The sequence below is a fragment of the Artibeus jamaicensis genome, unplaced genomic scaffold, assembly GCF_021234435.1.
Source record: "Artibeus jamaicensis isolate MK-2021 breed Jamaican fruit bat unplaced genomic scaffold, CSHL_Jam_final contig_419, whole genome shotgun sequence".
Classification (NCBI taxonomy): domain Eukaryota; kingdom Metazoa; phylum Chordata; class Mammalia; order Chiroptera; family Phyllostomidae; genus Artibeus; species Artibeus jamaicensis.
The window spans coordinates 3,753,468-3,774,667 of NW_026521824.1; the positions used below are offsets into that span (position 1 = coordinate 3,753,468).

The following is a 21,200-nucleotide window of genomic DNA, read 5'->3' on the forward strand; positions in this document are numbered from 1 at the left end:
CAGATACTAAAATACTACATAGCTACCATTAAAATCACATAATCAATGGAGCAGAATATAAAAAAGAGCAAATACATCCAAGAATATTTAAGTATCTAATATAAAAAACTGCAAATTCATCCCTGGCCTCGTGGCTCAGTTGGTTGGAGGTTTGATGCTAGGTCGGGGCACATACTCCAGGCAACCATTTCATGTTCCTCTCTCACTGATGTCTGCCTGTCTGTCTGTCTTTCTCTCAACTCAATAAACATATACTCAGGTGAAAGTAAAAAAAAAAAAAACACAGCAAACTCAAACCAGTGAGGAAAAGCAATCACGTTCAGTAAATGATGCTGGAATACTTGCTAAACATTTTAAAAACATTTTCTAGACTTCCGGCCAAGATTGAGGCGTAAGTAGATACACTGCGCCTCCTCTTACAACCAAAAGGAGGACAACAAATTTAAAAACAAAAAATTACCAGAACTGACAGAAAATCGAACTATATGGAAATCTGACAACTAAGGAACTAAAGAAAACACATTCATCCAGACCAGTAGGAGGGGTGGAGACAGCTAGCTGGACAGCAAGGACCTGTGGCAAAGAGGCAACTCGCAGACCTGGCAGTCCCACATTCGCATGCACATAAACTGGGAGGAACAACTGGGGAGTGGTGAGACAGACCACACAACCCAGAGTTCCAGCACAGGGAAATAAAGCCTAAAGCCTCATTGAAAACACCTGTGGGGGTTGAGGTGGCAGTGGGAGAAATTCCCAGCCTCACGAGAGAGTTCGTTGGAGAGACCCACAGAATCCTAGAATGTACACAAACCCACCCACCCAGGAATCAGCACCAGAAGGGCCCAATTCGCTTGTGGGTAGCTGGAGAAGTGACTGCAAACTGGAAGAGAGTGGAGCAAGCAGCACTGTTCCTTCTTGGACCCTTCCCCCACATACAGAGTCAAAATGCAGTGATGACATGGGTTGCCCCATCCTGGTGAACACCTAAGGCTCCATTCCTTATTAACTAACAGACATGCTGAGATTAATAAAAAAAAATGACCCAAATAAAAGAACAGATCAACGCTCCAGAAAAAAATACAACTAAGTGATGAAGAAATAGCCAACCTATCAGATGCACAGTTCAAAACACTGGTTATCAGAATGCTCCAGGAACTCACTGGGTACTGCAACAGCATAAAAAAGACCCAGGCAGCACTGAAGGTTGCATTATGTGAAATAAAGAAAAATCTACAGGGAACCAACAGTGACAGGAAAGGAAACCAGGACTCAAATCAACGGTTTAGAGCAGAAGGAAGAAAGAAACATTCAACCAGAAAAGAATGACAAAACAAGAATTCAAAAAAATGGAAGAGAGGCTTGGGAACCTCCAGGACATCTTTAAACATTCCAACATCTGAATCATAGGGGTGCCAGAAGGAGAAGAGGAAGACCAAGAATTTGAAAACCTATTTGAAAAAATAATGAAGGAGAACTTCCCCAATCTGGTGAAGGAAATAGACTTCCAGGAAGTCCAGGAAGGTCAGAGAATCCCAAAGAAGTTGGACCCAAGGAGGAACACATCAATGCACATCATAATTACACTACGCAAGATTAAAGATAAGGAGAGAATCTTAAAAGCAGCAAGAGAAAAAAAGACAGTTACCTACAAAGGAGTGCCCATAAGACTGTCAGCTGATTTCTCACAAGAAACCTTGCAGGCAAAAAGGGGCTGGAAAGAAGCATTCCTATTCATGAAAGGCAAGGACCTACATCCAAGATTATTCTATCCAGCAAAGCTATCATTTAGAATGGAAGGGCAGATAAAGTGCTTCCCAGATAAGGTCAAGTTAAAGGAGTTCATCACCACCCAACCCTTATTATGTGAAATGTTAAAGGGACTTATCTAAGAAAAAGAAGATCAAAAATAGGAACAGTAAAATGACAACAAACTCAGAGCTATTAAAAACCAAACCTAAAAAGAAACAAAAACAAACTAAGCAAACAACTAAAACAGGAATACAATCACAGAAATGGAGATCACATGCAGGGTTATCAGTGGGAGAGAGGGAAGGAGAGAGGGAAGAAAAGGTTCAGAGAATAAGTAGCATAAATGGTAGGCAGACAATAAATGGGGAAGTTAAGAAATGGAGAAGCCAAGGAACTTATGTGTATGTCCCATGGACATAAACTAAAGAGGGGGAATGTGGGTGGGGTGTGCAGGGTGGAGAGGAATAAAGGGGGGGGTTGGGACAACTGTAATAGTGTAATCAATAAAATATATTTTAAAAACATTTTCTTACATCATATACCAAAGTACATTCCAAATTAATTAAAATCATAACATTAAAAATGAAATATGAAATCCTAAAACATGTGACCTTTGGGTGGGAAAAATCTTTATAAGCCTAGAAACAATGTAAGAGACACAATGAAAAAAATCTGTATCCTAACAGCTTTAGAATTCTGTATTTCATGGAAACATAACAATGTATATACTACCAAAAAACCCAAACAAACAAAAAAACCCAACCCTGCAGGAATTATCCACAACAGTTTAACACAAATGAGTTGGTAGTTTTAATAGACTAAAAAATAAACCAGAATAACATTAAAACCCCAACAGCACACTGAGAAAAGACAGGAATAGAAAAATCACAAGAAAAATGAAAATAAATCTATGAGACTCAACAGACATGCAAATTAAAAGGAAATACTTTTTATCTGTCCAACTGGGAATAATGACTTAGGAAATGATGATGCTGGCAAGGCGGCCTGACACCCATGTTCACCCACACAGCTTATGGATTCGTAACACTCTAGGAGGAACCTGGACATACATACCTAGGGATTTACAAACAACCTTACATTTTAGCCAAGTAAAGTAACTCTCTAGGAATTTAGCCTAAGGATATACTCGGAAACTTCAATACAGATTTATGTAATGGAATTATTTAAAATAGAGAAAAACATGGGATCCAACAACAGAAGGCTTACATAAATTATGGTGCTATACCTAGTAGAATATTATGAATATGTTAAGCATATTTGGGAATATGTTTATGATATGAAGTGTATCTTGTAATACATTGTTAAATAAAAAAGTCAAGCCCTGGCTGGTATAGCTCAGCGGACTGAGCACAGGCCTGCGAACCAGAGGATCGAGGTTCAATTCCCAGCCAAGGCACATGCCTCGGCTGCAGGCCAGTTCCCAGCAGGGAACGCATGAGAGGCAAACATATATTGATATTTCTCTCCCTCTCTCTTTCCCTTCCCCCTCTAAAGATAAATAAATATCATTTTTTTTAAAAAAGTCAAGACATGAATCTGAATACACCTGAATACATCTGAATACACATGAATCTGATTTAACTGTGTGAAAGGATGTGTGCACATTCACATACATGCTCAGTGACCACACCACACAGAGATGTCATGAGTTATTATTTCTGAGTAATTTTATTTCCCAAGTATTCAATATATTTCTTTGGTTTCTTAATTTTCTATAAAACTAACATGTATTACTAACATAATCAGACAAAACATTTATATTAAAAAAACAAAACATCAAAACAGCTCCGCCACTCCACCAGTTAGTTCCCTTCTCTTCACAAAACACATTCCGAACGCATCACAGCACACTCTGCCTTCAACTACACATTTCTTTTCCTGCCGTCCCTGCTTAATTTCTGCAACATCAAAGATCTAAAGGTTCCCAAAACTGCTGAATTCTTTCACAACCCCTTATCTTGGCAGGTGCTGTTTCCTCTGCCTGAAACCCTTCCACCCTACCAAAGACCCTTCATCCTTCAAGACTTGGCTTGAATGTCCCCCTCCTGGGTAGCCTTTCCCAATTCCACATGAAGCAACACTGCTCCTGGTGTGAGTTCCCCACGGCTCCAGCTAGGACGTCTCTGCAAAGTGAGTGTGCCATAGTAAAGTTTATTACACATCTTCCTCCCTGTAGCAGAGTGAACAATGCCTCCTGAAGACATCCAAATCCTAATCCCTAGAACCTGTAAATAAATTACATGGCAAATTGAGGATCTTGAATTGAGGAGATTATTTTAGATTATCTGGTGGGCTCAATGTAATCACAAGGGTCTTATATGAGGGAGGGAAGAGGGTCAAAGACAGAGAAGTGAGACATGAGTGTTGAGGCCCTGCCTTCTGGTTCCAACTGCTGCTTCTCTCTCCCTGCCTGGGCTGAAGGATCATTACCCTTTAGGGAAGACAAAAGAGCTAGTTGTAGCTGCACAGGAAAAGAATGAATGGCAATGAAACAGATGTCCAGCAGCATGTGCTTTGTGGTCGGCAGAAAGTTTTTGAACATGACAGCATTCAACTGAACTGCAAAATGAAATGTTCTATTGCTGACCACCAACGGCAGGAACTGAAAAACGCCCAGTACTACACTGGCTGTCTGGTTTAATGTGACAGAACAGAGTTTTATAGCAACTCCGATAAACCAGGTTTTCTGGTTATCATCAGGCTGCCTCAGAACATGGCGTTGTCATTACTCCAGATACCAACCCTAGTGGCTACATATTAAAGATGAGCCCTGGCTGGGTAGCTCAGCTGGTTAGAGCATCATCCCAATATGCCCAGGTTGCAAATTTAATCGCTGGTTAGAGCACATACAAGAATCTATCAATGAATGCATAATTAAATGAAACAACAACAAATCAGTGTCTCTCTTTCTCTCAAAACAATCAATTTTAAAACTATGATAGTAAAAAAAAAAAAAAAAAAAGGTGAGAACCAGAACCTTGGCATTGCTGCTGGGTTTTATGTGGACACCACTAAAGATCCTTGGTAAACTAATTAGAGAACATACTCTCACATAACAAAGAAGCTTCCTGGAGTCATAAATGCCAGTTTTCCAGGGGTCTCCCAAAGGATGTCTATTTTGGCCACTCCATGGGAGATCATGGAGCTCTGACTTGTGCATTAAAGCATTCTAGAAAATTATAAATGTGTCAGCATTTGCTCCAATTTGCAATCTGGTGCTCTGTCCCTGGGGCAAAAAATAAATAAATAAATAAATAAAGCCTTTAGTGGATATTAGGGAACAGATGAAAGTAAATGGAAGGCTTATGATTCTACCCATCTTATAAAGGCCTATCCAGTGTCTCAGCTGGACATACTAATTGATCAAGGAAAAGATGACCAGCTGACCAGTTTCTCTCAGGTGGACAGTTACTATCTGATAACTTCATAGCTGCCTGTACAGAAAAGAAAATCCTCGGTGTGTTTAGTTTACAGAAGTTATTTATGATCACAGCTACTACTTCATGCAGCCTTTGTTACTGATCACGCCAGGCGTCATCCAAAATACCTAAATGCTTGAAAAACTTCAGATAATAACATCTCTTTAGTGTTATAAAAATTGTAATAAATGGAATTATAGGGAAAAAGATTTGAAAACACTGTATTTCATAATACTAAAAATGCTTCATTCTATAGTTGAATCAACTTCTGAAGAAATATATAAAACCTTAAAAAAAAGGAAAGAAACAAAAAGAAGACTTGATGATAGAACCAGAGTCTGGAGAGATAAACTTTGAAAATAAGAAGGAATGAAAACGATGGTGGCCTTTAGAAGTTGGAAAAATAAAAGAAAAAAAACAAAAAACAGATTTACCCTGGAGTTTCCAGAAGGAATGCAGCCCTGCCAACACCCTAATTTTAACTTCTAGAACTGAAAGAAAATAACTTTGTGTTGTTTTTAAGCCAGTAAATTTGTGGTAATTTGTTACAGTGGCGATAGGAAAATGATAAATTCCCTGACTACACCAAGAACAACTTGGGGCAGGCATGGAGCAGAGGTGGGGGAGGGGGGGAGGTGGATTGTGGGTCACTACCTCAGTGAAAATGACTGAAAAGTAAGAAAATGAGAAAATAAAAAGGAGTTAATAATTATTGTTAATTTACTGGTTAACATTTATTAACATTTTTTCACATATTACCTTCCAGGCATTGTTCTGAGCCTCTTTAAGGAAGTCCCATTATCCCTACTTTACAGAGGAGAGAAACAAAGCAAGGCATTCAGAAACCAGCTCACAATCCCGCAGCTAGTAAACGGAGAAACTGGGATAAGAGGCAGGAGTTTTAGCTCCAGCAGAAAAGGGTTAAACACTGACAGACTTGCAGGAATTTGCACATTTACACAAGGGGACTGAACATGGCTTAAACCAGGCTGGATTTATTACAGGAATATGCTGTATTTGATGTGCCATGTTCTGTGTGATTGTTTTCTGTGCTGATTCACACCTGGACTCAAATCCGTGGCATGATGCAGCAGGGGAAGTTGAAAGGCTGTGCAATGCCGCCCGGAGCCTACCCACCCTGTGCACCCAACACAGGCTCCCACCCCTCCCCTGCCAAGGCCCAGGGAACGCTCCGGGCTTGAGGACCTGAGCTGGGCAGGGCCAAGAGGCCCCTCAGTACCAGGGCAGAGGACCCATGGCATTCTTTCAGGTCGGGAACACTGCCAGGAGAGAGGCCGGTGACCACAGGTAGGCAGAAGCCTTGCACTCCCGCATTACCCAGCAAGGCCAGTGTGTTAACCAGATCTCTAGAAAGTCTCCCACCCATATTTTCAATAAAATTGGAAAGGAAAACATCTTCAAAGGGGAAACCTGGCATCAGAAAAGATTACTTTTGTGTGCAAAATACCAGCAATATGAACACTACAGAAAATCCAGTCAGTGAAGACGATGACCAACTAAGGAAATATACTCAAAACTCTGTGAAAAGGGGTAATGCGATGAATACAATGTCTTGCTCTCTTTTTTTTAAATTAAGAGACATGGAGGAAGAGCGAAAAGATCCAATATAAGTCTGATAGGGAAACTAGACAGTAAAAAGAAAGCAATGGAAGAAACTTAACATGAAGAAAAGAAAGGGTTTAGTCTTCCAGGGGATCACCAATTAGCGGGCAAAATTAACAGAGTTGTTCTCACCTGGACTCACCACCAAAGGCCTGCACTCCACACACCTCCAAACAGAGGTAACTCTAGTCAGAGTGAGGGGTTCTGACAGTTTGGTGATGGGCTGAGAGGCCAGAACCCCAGAATGCCTAGGTCTGGCCTGGGGACTCCTCCATCCTCTCTATGAGGCTTCAACCCAGAGGGGCTGTACCCACAGTGAACAAGTCCCACAGGAGACTTCACCCTGGAAGGAGCACTTCACTGGCAGCCAGCCAATCTCTCCTGCCAGCACTGAACAGAAGAACACAGAAGAAGATCAAGACCTCAACGAGGCCTGAAAGAGAAACTGCTTCTCCACTGTGCTCACACCAACTTCTGACACCAAATATGTGGCTTTTCCCCACACTGACCAGTTCTCCAATTCTCTGGACACCAACTGGGTGTCCTACCACCCAATTCTGATGCTCCCCATTACTCTGTGTTAACACCGGGTACAGATTCAGTCCCACAAGACTGCCCCACGTCAGGTGCTAGTCACAAGTCCCAGGTGAACAACTGTCCTTCCAACCTACCAGCTATAAAATGGGTGTTCCCACAACCTTTGCCTCAGGTTTGATAACTTGTTATAATGACTCACAGAACTCTGGAAACAGAGTTACTAGATTACTTACTGGATTAAGGGTTAAGGAAACCACTCAGGAACAGCAAGATGGGAAGATGCACAGGGCAAGTATGGGGTTAGCACAGAGCTTCCACACCCTCTCCAGTGTGCTGCCCTCCTAGCACCTTTGATACAGGGTGCAGCCAAGGGGGGGGCCCCAAAAAAAGATTTGGAATTGTGTCCAGAATTCAAAGTGTATAGGAATATTGGAGAGACATATAAGATGTTCTCACCCCTTCCCCCCACAGGTGTGAGTTGGGGGAAGGGACACATGGAGCAGAAACATGCAGGGCTGTTTTGTACAGACACAGCCTTGCAGCTAATCCATGGCATTGTCATTTAACATATCTATTGCCTTTGGCGGGTCACTTGGATATGTTAAAGGCTGTGGCCAGGCTTGGAGCTAGGGGGATGAAGTCACTTCCCCCAAGATGTAACTGGGGGCAGGTCCCCCAAGTTACAGTGCCTGCGTGGGAGCTTAGATAAGATTGGCTCTAGGACATGGGATGATTACTGCCCAGACTAACAATGGCAGCCCAGTAAACTTGTAATAATACAGAAATACTGGCAGGTGTAACTGATCTTGGGTGGAGTTGGAAATAGGGGTACAGAGGAAGAAAGGTGGGACGATTTAAAAGCCGGACATAGCAGCCATTAGATGGGAGAGCCAAGTGGTTTCAGCAGAGTGAGGACCCCCTCTTGGTGAAGTGAAAGAGGGAGCCACGTGGTTTTGGCAGAGTGCAGACCCCCTCTTCCCCAGGTGAAAGGGAAAACCACGCAGCTTTGCCAGAATGGAGATCCCTGCAGCCAGGTGAAGAAGAAAGCCACATGCTTTTGGTGGAGTACGAACCCCTGCAGCTTTGGTAGAAGAGGCCCACGCGGCTTTGGGGTGCCCCCTTTGGCCGTGTGGCCTGGAAAGCAAGAGAGACTTTGACTGGAACTGGGTACAAAGAACTCTTGTCAGTGGACCATGAGAGGGTACCACAGTACTTTGGATTAACTAGAGAGAGATCCTGCCTGCACGGTGACACAGCTGACAGTACCAGTGGCCTCAAACACAGACGTGTGCTCTTTTCCTGATTTACGGTACCCGGAGTTGGGACAGTGGGAGAAGCGGGAGCTGTGTAGGTGTAGGTGTATACCCTAAAGGACTTTGATATTTTAGTGGAGGCATTAAGCCTAAATAGCATTAAATAAACATTTTGTTTTCTTTTCACAAAACTCTGGCATTGAGAGATGTCTTTCCAATTTGCAGCGGACAGAAGAGCCCAGTAGATATTAGTATACCGTCCTTGGAAGGGGCCCTCTGTTCTGTACCAGTTTTTGGCATCCCTAGGTGGGCCAAATATTGCCCCCCTCCCGACCTCTTGTTCTGTAACACCTTGATGTGCTCGGCAACCGGAAAGCTTTCCAAACCCACCGTCAGGAGTTTTTATGAAGGTGACATCATGTAGGCATGATTGATTAAGCCACTGGCCACTGGTGGTTAAACTCAACATCCAAACCCCCATTCCTTCCCCCACAGGTCAGAGATGGGGCTGTCGGTGCCAACCCTCTAATTACTTGGTTGGTTCCTCTGGCCACCAGCCCCCACTCTCTGAGGGTATAAACTCAGATATGGTGGAAAGAGGCTTATTAAGAGTAACAAAACACGTTCCTCTTACCCCTATCCCTCAGAAATTCCATGGGATTTTTGAGCTCTGTGCCAGGAACTGAGGAGCAAATAAATATTTCTCACATATCATAACATCACAAGGCCTTTAAGTCTCACCCTCCGCTCGGCAGGGCGAGCAGTGGCACAGCCTCCCCTGCCAGAGGCACGAAGGAGGCGGCCGGCTACCAGGTCCTGGCCAGAGGTCCTGGGGAAACGGGCAGGGTGGCAGCGCAGAGTGGAGACTGAGTCAGGCCTGGGTGCTTCCTGAGTCAGCCGGTCGGGGGCAGGAGGACACGTGGTCACAGCCACGGAGCCAACTCCCCGAGAGTGAACTTTTGGAGGAAGAAAATACAAATGGGTGTTTATTTGCTTTCAGGATATCAGAATGCCGTCTTCAGAGTAACATTCATAAAGAAAATGAAAGACTGCTCGGAAAAGCAAGAGAACAGATTTCCCACTGAAGTCTTCCCATGGCTGATGGGGGAGGGTACGAAGCTCTGACCCTTGGCCTCAAGTTGGGACAACTCTGCGGGATCATCCCAGCTCCAGTTCGCCTTGGGACAGACTGAGACAGCTGCTGCGGCTGCACTTACCCTTCAGCCGCGGGCCACTGCCTTCACTCCTCATAGGGACTGTTTCAACGGGCAACCACCGTAAATTTTTGGCACACAAATCTCCATATCAAAGCCCATGTCCCTGGGAAGCAACCAGGGCTAACCTAAATACACATGTCCAGTATGTTAATTTAATTATTTTAACTAACCTTAAAATAATATTTACTGTAATTTAGTCTTACTTAGTTTTAATGTATCTTATTTTTTTCTAAGTCAGTGGTCAAAAATTCAACTGCCTATAAGCCAGACAGGTAAATAAATGCCTGTGAAAGGCAAAGTAAAGAATCAAAGGGAGTGGTAGGAAATACAACCCACGAGAGCTCAGGCCTTGTCAAAACATTCCTACTCAGGCCCTGGCCAAGTAGCTCATGTGGTTAGAACATCATCTCTATATGCCAAGGTTGCAGGTTCAATTCCCAGTCAGGGCACTGACAAGAATCAATCAATGAACCCAAGAATGGCTGGAGCAACAAATCCATGTTTCCGTCTCTCTAAAAGCCGATGTAAAAAATGCTTACTCAAAAACTGTAAGACACCCCATAATACAAATAAGGTTTACCAATCTATGTCCTCTGGACTATACTTCTACAAAGATTTAATCAGTATACACATAGTTTTACATTCAGCGTTGTCCGTTCTCCTCTGTATCAAACATCTCTCAACGTGGGATAGAATCCTGACAATCAGTCTGGATGGCAGTCTGCGTACCACCATCCATGAATCAAATCACCATAATTAAGGAACCATTCCTTGATGTTTAGATTACTAAACTGTCAGGAGGTGACCTAGCCATGTTTGTGATGGTATCAGATAGGGGTGTTTACTGAACATCTACCATAATCATTTGTGAGCCTACATTAATTTTTCTAAATTAGCTTCTAAGCACTGTTCTTGGGACAGCACTCTTGAGGATGATATAACATCTTAATATTACACAAATGTCTTCAAAGGCTAAAGAAAAAGTTCTTTGGAGATAATGGTCAAAGCTGACCATTTCACCTAAATATGAACTAAACCAGAAACCTTTAGGTCAGTTAACAGTCTGCATTCTTTTCATGCCAGAGAGCAAAGGCTAGACTTGTATTTTAGTTATTGTTTCCCTTTGTTTCTCAGAATAGATTCTGTATCCTTATTTGGAAGTTTTTTGTCCTACAGTTGGGGGAAAAAATTATCTGTAGAAATTCAAAATGCTTTCTAGTCTGGCCCCTCCAAAGCACATGACAGAATCATACACTTCTGACCAGCGGAAGGGACGTCATAGACACAGCTCAAGTCCTTCTGCCATCATAAAAACCCATCAAGGCCAGAATGGGAGAAATGAACCTCAAGTCTGTCTCTGAATCCACAATTTTGTCTAATGTTCTAACCTGTCACTCAGGGGAAACAGAGTTTGCTTGTTTCATATAACCCATTTATGATTAAGCCTCACCAGAAGTCTCCCTATGCATCAGTCCCTTCATTACACACACTGTTTCATTCCTAAAGGACTCAAGTCTAACTCTTACAGCCTTTGGGGGTTGAGTAGATTAAAACTTCCTAAGGGGTGAAGGACACAGTCACGTTAGCAAACCGTCCTGGAGCCCAGGCCCACAGCCCTTTTTTCCCCTTTCTTCTTCCCTGTTTCCTGCCTGCTTCATCGCACCTTCCCCCACACAGCCTCCACTCTGGCCTGCACGGGTCCTCCTGCCAAAAGAAACCCAGACTCCTCTACTTTTCACCAACCCTGACTCAGCCCCACCGAGCCTGGGGCTGTTGAATCAGCCCCAGCAAACAAAGGATCTTGCCCTCTGGGGGAGAAAAGGATGCCTACCAGGTGGGGAAAAGGACAAGCTGGGGAGGTAACAACTGAGCTGAGGCCTGAAAGGATGAGTAGAATGAAAGTATAATTTATCTTTCAAATGGTGGCACTTTGAAGAGTAAAAATAGTAAGTGTAAACTGACCCCAGTGGATGCTACCTAGGACTATCCTAGACCAGGTGAGTCTTACGGTCAAGCTACGGAGGGAGTCAGCTGAGGGAAACACCCCTGCACAGGGCGAGGAGGGGGATATGGAACAGGTCCCTGGACACAGAGGAGGCCTGAGCACCTCAGGGGAGTGCGAAGGTTGGAGACCAGCCAGTCAGCTCCCTGAGATACTGTCAACCAAGAACAAAAGGTCTCCAGAGAAGCTAAAACAAAATGTCTGTGTCCTAAACTTCACACCGTTTTATTATGAGAAGAATCACTTCTGGTTTATACGTAGTTCTGGCAGCTTTCGTGGCTGGTTTCCAGGCATACGGGGAACAGATTAGAGGCAACAGGTGATGGGGAAGGAAGTCCAGAGTGCTGGCACGTACATGACCCCAGCGTGGGCCGAACCACAGCCATCAAGAAGCCCCAGCGGCACCCCTGGAGTCAAGGCTGGTAACAGAATTAACCTTGACAGTGATGACCTGAGTGATGGGGAAGGAGTAAACAAAATGGGGATGTTTGTGATACTTTTCAGAACTATTTTGTATCTGAAATGGCCAGCAGAAGGCTCTAGACACCAAAATTTATTATAAAGAAGAGGTCATCTTAATGTACAGTTTACATTAACATCTAATTGCTGATCTGATTAGTATTATCTCTTGATTCTCATTCTTCCTTCTTAATCAAAATTACTAATTGAAAATCCTTACCAAGGTGTAAAGCACAAAAGCAGAATGCCACAGCTGTTTAGGTTGACGGGGAAGTTGCGAGGGACACACACGCACAGACTCTCCCCCATACCACCCCCCTTCATTAACCAGCAGACTTGACCACATCTTTGGTCTGATCTGCAAGCTATGATTCCATAACTTTGGCACAGTGTAATCAGATTGAAAGGAAAGCAGAAGAGACCACAATAAAACTATACATGTAATTTTCATAATAGTTCTATGACTACTATGAATATGCTCTTTGTTTATCTGTTAATAAATCAGAACGTTTAGACTTCTGATAATTTAACCCTTGAAGATTTTATTTTTAATTTGGCTACTGTTGCTAGAGAGAAAAGCAAGACCAATTAGAGGAAGGAGATGAATTCTTTGGCAGAAAAAACAAAGGGGATTTTAAGGGCTTTAGGGGTTGTTGCACTAGTTCTTTATTGGATATAGTTTCAGGTCAAAATTTATGATGACTTTTCTAGTTTTATCATAACCCCTGATCTTTACCATTTATCCATAATTAGGTTCAATTTGAAACAAACAGATGGAAATGAGGGGAAGATAAAGAGTCAAGAAGAAAAGCCTAATTTTTCTGAGTAACAAGAGGCAGAGGATAATGGTGAGTATTTATAAACGGATACAGGCTGAGAGAGAGTAGAGGAAGATGGGGGTGGTGGGCTGTGTCCAGCCTCTTGGACAGGGGTGCAGGGTGACAGTGAGTGGCCACATTCCCTGTGCCCACCCCAAGGGCAGTCGTTGGTCCAGGATAGTCCAGGATATGGGGGTTGTATTTGCAATGACATGGAATATGAAAAAACAGCGAGAGTAGCTTTGCTGAAGTTCATAAAATTAAATGATTTTCTTTTAATCTCAATTTTAAATATTTGACCAACCACTTTAATTTAAAATATCATGCCTATTCTTCTGTCAATTCAAAAATTTTCTGGAAATACAAGGGCTAGCAGCCATCAATACAATAAATGTCTTTTCAGCTAGGGCCTCTGCAGAGTATTAGGAGCCAGGGAGATAGTAAGGTTTACGAGGAATCTCAAGTTCTTGCTTAGCTGGAGAAGGAGGATGCTCAAGGCCTTGATGGCTGAGTGGGGAGGTGGCAGACAAACTGGGGAAAAGACATTTCATGAAGGGTTGTGACAAGGGTAAAGATGCACCAACTGGCTGGACATGGTTAGAGGACTGACCCACCAAGGTGCTTTCATCATGCTGAGATCAACGTGCTCCATGTTTTCATGCTCTGGGGCACTTTCATGTTTCTGGGGCACTACAACACAGACGGTCTCATCCGACTGAGGCCATATATAAACATTTAAAAAATGCAAAATAGATTTCAACAGACTAGACATCTCATACCTAAGGCACATTTAGGCAACACACTCACAGGTGAAACCCCAGTCTTCTCCATTCCCAAAACACTTCTCTGAGTTAGCAAGTTCAAAAGTTTAAAAATATAACATAGCAGTCAAGGCTCAACTACCACAGGAAGGCACACACAACTCACACAAAGGACACCATTGGAGCCCCTGGCTCAGGCAACCAGGGAGACTATGCCACTGGGCCCCGCAGGGCATTTACTACACAAGGCCACTCTTCCAAGATGGGAGAGGTAGCTGCTCTATCTAAAATGTAGAAACAAACACAGGGAGGCAACCAAAATGAGAAGACAAAGAAATATGCCCCCAAATGAAAGAACAGGAGAAATATCCAGAAAAAAACAGCTAAATAAAATGGAGGCTAGCAAACTACCAGATAGAGAGTTCAAAACAATGAGTATAAGGATACTCAAGGAACTCAGTGAGCATTTTGGCAGCATAAAGGACACAGAAACCGGAAAAAAAGAGCCAGTGAGAAATAAAGAATACAACAATGGAAATGACAGGGAATCAACAGATTAGATGAAGCAGAAAATCAAATCAGCAGTTTGGAAGATAAGGGAGCAGAAAACACCCAATCAGAACAGTAGAAAGAAAAAAGAATCTAAAACATGAAGACAGTTTAAAGGCCTCTGAGACAACAGCAAATGTACCAACAGTCACATCACAGAGGTACCAGGAGAGAAGGGAGAGAGCAAGAAATTGAAAACCAATCTGAATGACGGATCATTTTTCTATCCAAGTGTTTCTTGTTTCTTCGTGAATTGATTTTAGAAGTTTCATTTTCCTAGAAAATTTCAATTTGATCAGTTTTCTATTTTTTGTTCTTTAAAAAAAATCTTGACATCTCTGATTATATACCTGCTTACATTGCTAATTATGGATATTCTTTGTTATATTTTAAAATTAGCCTAACTAGCTTATCTACTTCAAAGTTTTAAGAACGAACTTATTCTTAGATTTTTAAAGATATTTTCATTTTTTAGAGAGCAGGGAGGGAGGGAGAAAGAGGAGAGAAACATTAATGTGTGGTTGCCTCTCACATGCCCCCAACTGGAGACCAGGCCTGCAACCCAGGGATGCATGCGCCCTGACTGCAAATCTAACCAGTGACTATCTGATTTGCAGGCTGGTGCTCAATCCACTGAGCCACACCAGCCACGGCTACTCTTAGATTTTTTAATTCTAGCATTCTGTTTCTTTTTTGTTTATTCATACATTCATTCATTCATTCAACACACATCTGCTAAGTGCCAACCCTGTGTCAGATGAGGTGCTGGGTGATGAGGGTGAGAGGAAGTGAAACAGACAAGTCACAATTTACTTCCCATTAATCTGTCCCTTTAGAAAACTGACTCCTGTTTCCCAGATTTCTTTTATTGTTTATTTTCTAATTTTCTGTGTATGATAATTACTTCAGTTATTTTCATTCTTTCTTTTTTCATAACAAAAGCTTTCAGAGGAATGAATTTGCTTATTATCTGTAACTTTATGAAGTACTTCAAAGTTATTACTCTAATTATTAGACTATAACTATAGTTTTAAGTTCCTACTTGGGTCAAAATTTCCAAATGGATTAAGTTTTTAAAGTTTCAACTTTTATTATCCACAATTTCATTGAGTTATGATCAGAAAATGACAAGTAGAATTTCCCTTAACATTATAATGAGGTTTTCTTTCTGGTCTAGAACAGATCAATGCTTGAACAATCTAGAAAATTTGTTTACGTGCGAGGAACTGTTGAATTCCCTCATTTAACTTGTTAGTTTTCCATTCATTTCAATGCAGGAGGCCCTGCCTGACACAAGGTCCTTTGTGGTGGTGTGTGCGTCTTTGACTGATAGCATTGTTTCAGCAGAATGACCTTTAAGTCAAACAAAGCCGTAACAGACAGCCACAATTAAAACACATTTGTGTTACTATTCAAAAAGATACCACCTTAGGAGACAGAAAGCATAAGAAAAGCAGGTAATGATCTATCAAGTCAAAGGCATTTGGAGTTAGGTGGGAAAATATTTACATATTTTAAGTACGAAAGAAGAGCAAACTCTACGTGATATTTAAACAGAGATCTCAAGCTCCTTCTAGAAGCTACAAGAATTAAGTAAAATATAATTTGAATCTAAGGTACATGGGCATCTTGACCTCTCCTTCAAGTTTAGAAGTCAATGTTATAGAGAGATCACGGATATTTTGAACCGTGATCTTTTCTTCTATAGAACTCTATTCTTCTATAGAGAAGCTGTCAATCAGGACGAGGGCAAAATAAAAATGCCCTTAGGTAAAGGCTGAGAAAATTCATGCACAAATCATCTTTTTATTGCCCACACCAAGTATGTTCAGAATATGCCCCAATCACAGCACACAGGCCTCCAGCTGATATTGGAGTCTGAAGTAGGAATCCTATTCTCATCCCTGACAAAAACCTCAGCAAACTGAGAATGCCACCCTCAAAATTATATACAAGCCCAATATTATTTACTAAAACACTTGTGTAAATAACTTTTAATCCTAAAAAGATCTGGATCAAGTAGGGAAATATTTAAAAGAATGAAATAAGTATTATGTATTAAGAAATACCTGCATTTTGGAAAGAGAACATGTGTGTTTGGAATATATGAGAGGACTTAAGAATCACTATGTTTATGAGAATAGTTATGAAATTTTTAAGGCCTAAACTGGAATTGTTTGTCAATCAGACTTTTAAAAAACAATTTAAAATATTTAAAACTTATTAACTAAGTTTGTATCTTCTTCATTAGTGATAATTAAATTTTACTGGGCTTATAAATAGAATAACAAAATACTAAACCTGAAAGTCTAAAGAACGAGTCTTTTATTAGTAACAACTGTAATGACAATTTATTAAATCAAGTATCACCTGATCATACTTTCTTAGAGCATATCTATTGTTTTTTGTCTTTATCTAGAGGAGGAGCTCTTTGTTTTAAATGGAGACTTTACTCAATCACATTACAGTAACAGATATATCTGATACATTTTTTTACTATGTGTTATCACAGATCGCCTATGTATACATATGCACATATATTAAACCTTAAAGGGCATATTTTCTTTTTTTCATCTATTTTACTGATTATGCTATTACAGTTGTCCCGTTTTCCCCCCCTTTGTTCCCCTCCGCCCTGAACACTCCCTGCTACCCACATTTCCCCTCTTTAGTTCATGTCCATGGATCATATATGTAAGTTTTTTGGCTTCTACATTTCCTATACCATTCTTAACCTCCCTGTTTATCTTCTACCTACCATTTATGCTACTTATTCTCTGAACCTTTCCCCTCTCTGTCCCTCTCCCACGCCCCCACTGATAACCCTCCATGTGATCTGTATTTCTATGATGATGTTCCTATTCTACTTGTTTGCTTTGTTTGTTTTTTGCTTGATTGTTAATAACTGTGACTTCGTTGTCATTTTATTGGTCCTATTTTTGATCTTCTTTTTCTTAGATAAGTCCCTTTAACATTTCACGTAATAAGGGCTTGGTGATGATGAACTCTTTTAACTTGATCTTATCTGAGAAGCACTTTATCTGCCCTTTCATTCTAAATGATAGCTTGGCTAGATAGAGTCATCTTGGATGTAGGTCCTTGCCTTTCATGAATATTTCTTTCCTGCCCCTTCTTGCCTGCAAGGTTTCTTGTGAGAAATCAGCTGACGGTCTTATGGGTACTCTTCTGTAGGTAACTGTCTTTTTTTCTCTTGCTGCTTTTAAGATTCTCTCCTTATCTTTAATCCTGCGTAATGTAATTATGATGTGCATCGATGTGTTCCTCCTTGGGTCCAACTTCTTTGGGATTCTCTGACCTTCCTGGACTTCCCAGAAGTCCTTCACCAGATTGGGGAAGTTCTCCATTATTTTTTCAAATAGGTTTTCAAATTCTTGGTCTTCCTCTTCTCCTTCTGGCACCCCTATGATTCAGATGTTGGAATGTTTAAAGATGTCCTGGAGGTTCCCAAGCCTCTCTTCCATTTTTTTTGAATTCTTGTTTTGTCATTCTTTTCTGGTTGAATGTTTCTTTCTTCCTTCTGCTCTAAACCCTTGATCTGAGTCCTGGTTTCCTTTCCTGTCACTGTTGGTTCCCTGTAGATTTTTCTTTATTTCACATAATGCAACCTTCATTGCTGCCTGGGTCTTTTTTATGCTGTTGCAGTACCCAGTGAGTTCCTGGAGCATTCTGATAACCAGTGTTTTGAACTGTGCATCTGATAGGTTGGCTATTTCTTCATCACTTAGTTGTATTTTTTTCTGGAGCTTTGATCTGTTCTTTTATTTGGGCCATTTTTTTTTAATCTCAGCATGTCTGTTAGGTAATAAGGAGTAGAGCCTTAGGTGTTCACCAGGGTGAGGCAACCCATGTCATCACTGCATTTTGACTCTGAATGTGGGGGAGGGGTCCAAGAGGGAACAGTGCTGCTTGCTCCACTCTCTTCCAGTTTTCAGTCACTTCCCCAGCTACCCACAAGCAAATTGGGACCTTCTGGTGCTGATTCCTGGGTGGGTGGGTTTGTGTACATTCTAGGACTCTGTGGGTCTCTCCAACGAACTCTCTCGTGAGGCTGGGAATTTCTCCCACTGCCACCTCAACCCCCACAGGTGTTTTCAATAAGAGGCTTTAGGCTTTATTTCCCTGCGCTGGAGCTCTGGGTTGTGTGGTCTGTCTCACCACTTCCTCCCAGTTGTTCCTCCCAGTTTATGTGCATGCGAATGTGGGACCACATGGTCTGTCAGCCACCACCTTGCTGGGTCCTCCAGCCACTGCCTTGCCTCAAGCCCTCTCTGCCCAGCTGCCCATCTCCGCCCCTCCTACTGGTCTGGATGAATGTTTCTTCTTTAACTCCTTGGTTCTCAGACTTCTATACAGTTTGATTTTCTGTCAGTACTGGTTGTTTTTAAATTTGTTGTTGTCCTTCTTTTGATTTTTCAAGGAGGAGACACAATATGTCCATCTTGGCTGGAAGTTCCAAAGGTCATATTTTCCAAAGTATGCCTCTCAGGACACTAGCTCTACTTAAAATTCTTCTATGGAACAAAATACGTATGAGAAAAGTGCATACTACACTCTCCTTTCAGTTAATACTGTAAGAATTATGAATTCTTGAAATCTGAATCTAACACAACAGAAGCCACTAACTCATCTGCTCAAGTCCTCCAGCCAACTTCACACCTCTCCCCCTTAACTTAGCCCCAAACTTCTGTGAATAAGAAGAAACAGGGGACAAAAAATATTTTGGACATAGAAAGTACAGTTAATAAAACATTTTAAATTCATTTTAAAATAAAAACTGGAAGCAAAAGATGAATATAGAGATGATAGTATATATGAAAATTTGGTGACATAGAGAATCATTAGAAACACTACAGCCAAAGCAAAGGAAATGTAAAAAAAAAGGGAAAAGGGATCCACAAAGCAGTGTGCTACCCTGACAGTGAGACAGGATCAAAAGGCAACCAAGTCCAAACTAAGACATGAAGTCAGAGGAGAGGCTGGGAATAGTAACATTGACGGCATTCCATGTGCGAGCCTGTCCTGACCCTTTTTACCCTTTAACCTATGAGTCACCACAGCACTCCTAGGAGGTATGTCATATAACGTCCCCTTTTCTAGATGAAGAAACTGAGGCTCAAAGCACTTAAATCATTTGCCTAAAATCTCCGGGCTACAAAGTGACAAAACAGATTATGAATAGGCAGTCTGTCTCCAAAGCCCAAACTCTTAACCACCTTGCTTTCTGTCTTCAAGAAGAAAATAATTCTCTGTAACAAATTGTAAAATCAAGAAGCTAGATAATAGGTTAAAAGCATGCTAAGCTAATTTGAAAAGAAAATATAACACTTGTACTAACTCCTCTCCAATCTCCTTACTCCTTCTAGTTCTTTTAAAATAATACTGTCTGCCACAAACCACAACTTAAGCAATGTAAGATTACATTTCCTTCTCTGTAAACCTCAATGCACTACCCGGTTCTTCAGTAAATAATACCTATTGGATCCTAACATTTTAAATGCTGATTGTTTTTCAATTTTTAGAATCAACCTATAAACGATGCACAGAAAATTTAATAATACTCATTAGAAAACAAAATGTCCTAGACATGTAAAAGGCTGAGAGGCAGACTAGGGGTAGGGTGTGAAGGATGCCGGGGAAAACGCAGAAGAAATTTAGGGAAATCATCTCCTCATTTACCCGGGCAAGATGATTAGCCAAGAAATACAGGGAGTAAGTGACAGAAGATTTCCTTAAAATTTTTAAGTTTTTAAAGTAAAAATTTCATATAGCAAACTTGAAAAACATTTACAGTGAACAACTATATATCCATCACCTGTATTGCATCATTAACATTTTACTATAGTATCAAGAAATTTAGAAAATTTAAGTATGACTTGCAAAAATCAGGGGGTGGTGAGAGGAATACAGCAGCAAAAATGCACTCAATTCAACTTTCAGAGTAAGGGCTGCTAAATAGTCTCAAAAGTCAATAAATCAAGATGAGTATAGATACAGCACATAAGATAGAATTATCAGACAACCACTATTTCTTTGAAATACCTAAAAAATAAATGGACTGACAGATGGAGAGAGGAACAAATAGACGGACAGATATATGAGTAAAGCAAATATAGCAAAATATTAATCGCGGAATCTCAGTGGTGGGTATGTGGCCATTTACTGTACGTGTCTTTCAATTTTTCTGATGAAAACTTTTGTAATAAAATATTGACACAAATGTGGTTGACAGCAGTCATGTCTGGAAAGGGATGAGCTATTCACCAGACTCCACCCAGATTGTCCTCTGCCTGGAGATAATTTCCGGTCCTTAGCATCCAGGTGAGGCTACATGATCATGGAGGCCAGTGGAATGTGGGTAGAAACTGTTCGTACAATGTCTAGGCCAAGCTCCTAACAGCTCCTGCAGGATCCTCTGCATGCCTGGTCTGTTCTCCTGACTGCTGGCAGATCCAGTGCAACTTGGGAGCCAGGCACTGAAGACCAGTTCACCAGCCTGAAACTCTGACACCTGTAACTACCCAGACTGACACCAACTCACACTAGACTATGACATGAGGAATAAATCAACTTTTAATGCCTATTTTTGAGATTCCTCTTTGACCACAGCATTAATTATAACTAATATAGAGTAGGACCTGAAGGTGTAAGGGAAGAAGCTTTTACTTTTGTTTCATATCATTTGAGGTCACTGTTTAAACACACACATGAAAATTTAAACCAAATAGTGAGGAGCTAGCAGTGACAGAGGGGAAAACCTTCTAAGCCCACCTT

The 21,200-nt window shown here is 41.3% G+C and overlaps 1 protein-coding gene and 1 pseudogene across 4 annotated transcripts in view; one reads left to right on the top strand and one right to left on the bottom strand.

The window, feature by feature from the left end:
* The window catches only part of SPECC1 (sperm antigen with calponin homology and coiled-coil domains 1), a 258,571-nt gene that overhangs the window by 139,768 nt on the left and 97,603 nt on the right, over positions 1-21,200 (bottom strand). The gene's annotated exons all lie outside the window — the stretch shown is intronic.
* On the top strand, positions 4,248-5,329 carry LOC119064516 (S-formylglutathione hydrolase-like; annotated as a pseudogene).